The 1,545-nt window shown below is 36.6% G+C and overlaps 1 protein-coding gene across 1 annotated transcript in view; it reads left to right on the top strand.

The window, feature by feature from the left end:
• LOC106869938 (sodium- and chloride-dependent glycine transporter 1) overlaps nucleotides 1–1,545 on the top strand; it is an 89,950-nt gene that overhangs the window by 49,598 nt on the left and 38,807 nt on the right. The gene's annotated exons all lie outside the window — the stretch shown is intronic.

Raw genomic sequence — 1,545 nt, 5'->3', positions numbered from 1 at the left:
ACACACACACACACACACACACACACACACACACACACACACACACACATACACACATATATATATAAGCACAAAAATAAACACATATACAGTGAAAGAACATACGTACACGCACACAAATCACATAAACCCGCAGAAATTCCCAATATTTTGAAAAAAACTTACTTTTTTTTACTCTTCTCCTCTTTGGCTCAGCTTCACGTCACTGCTTTCCGCCCCCTCGGCTCTATAAACACTCACAACGCCTGATCTGGGAATCAATCCTACGACCGCGAGTCCACGAGTACTAATATATTACCTCTGCTAATGTATTAGTACTTAAAGCGCAGCTAAACAGATTTAGAAAAAGTTATTTGCACTTGCTTCTTCAGTAAGAAATTACTGTTAAAATATTCGTGGAAGACCTTAAAAGAACCAGCAAGACTTGAAGAAAATTACACCTCAAAAATCTGTCATATTTACCTTGAAAACGGAGTTAGATCCCTTATAAAACTAGGTAAAAATATGTACCGTATGGTTTCAAAGACAACTAGTAATTTTCACAAGAAGCTTAATAGAAATAGCCAAAAATGCACGAATAATATAAAGCAAAAATAAACGTCTCTTTCCTCCTGGAAGTGACAGAATATTATGGTAAAATGGTGACAAGAGAAGCTGCAATACCGCCAATACCTGAGAAAAGAAAAAAAGGAACCATAGATGTATGCAGAAAGCGTGAGTGGGTGAGGGAGGAAAAGACAAGATTTATGTAACTATTAGAAGGTGAAATTTTAATTAATCTCACTTGGAATTTCAAGCCAAAATAAACAGCCGAAATAACCAGTATATATAGTCTTACACACACACACTCGCACACAACCCATATCTATCTATTTATATATATATGTATGTATGAATGTATCTAGGCATGTAAAGATGTACGTATGATGTAGGTACGTGTGTTTGGAATTTAATCTTCAAAAGAGCTCCATTGCCCTCAGCTGATAAATAATATTTAGAAACTGAACGAATAAACAATATCAGTCTTGGAATTTCCCTTTCTTTCTCCTCACTCTTTTCCTCACTCCTCTCCCTCCTCTCTTCTCTCTCTCCTCCTCTCTCCCTCTCTCTCCCCTCGCCTCTCTAAAACTGTCTTTACATGATTTCAAGCGAAGATTATACTTAGATATAGCACAAGGAATTGATTATATATCATTCTATACTGATGATGCATAAAGATGCAGAAACAGGCTGCTTATGATATATGAAAAAAAACATATGTAATATATAACATTTACTTGTATAAACATAAGGTTTTGAGTCACTTCAAAACTTTTTCTGTTTCTTCGTTTGCTTACGCGGCAATCACCGATCGCATTTTACGTGTAAAAGAGACATTAGAATTGCTGCCAAAATGGTAGGGTATTTTACATGCACGACATTAATCATAAAGTAGAAGAGATAGAAACAGAATGTCATCATTCTACACAAGAATGTCGTGCACGCGCGCGAGTGCATGTGTGTGTGTGTGTGTGTGTGTGTGTGTGCGTGCGTGTGAGTGTGTGT

The sequence above is a fragment of the Octopus bimaculoides genome, chromosome 10 (assembly GCF_001194135.2).
Source record: "Octopus bimaculoides isolate UCB-OBI-ISO-001 chromosome 10, ASM119413v2, whole genome shotgun sequence".
NCBI classification, from domain to species: Eukaryota; Metazoa; Mollusca; class Cephalopoda; order Octopoda; family Octopodidae; genus Octopus; species Octopus bimaculoides.
This window is presented reverse-complemented; position numbering and strand designations above follow the sequence as displayed.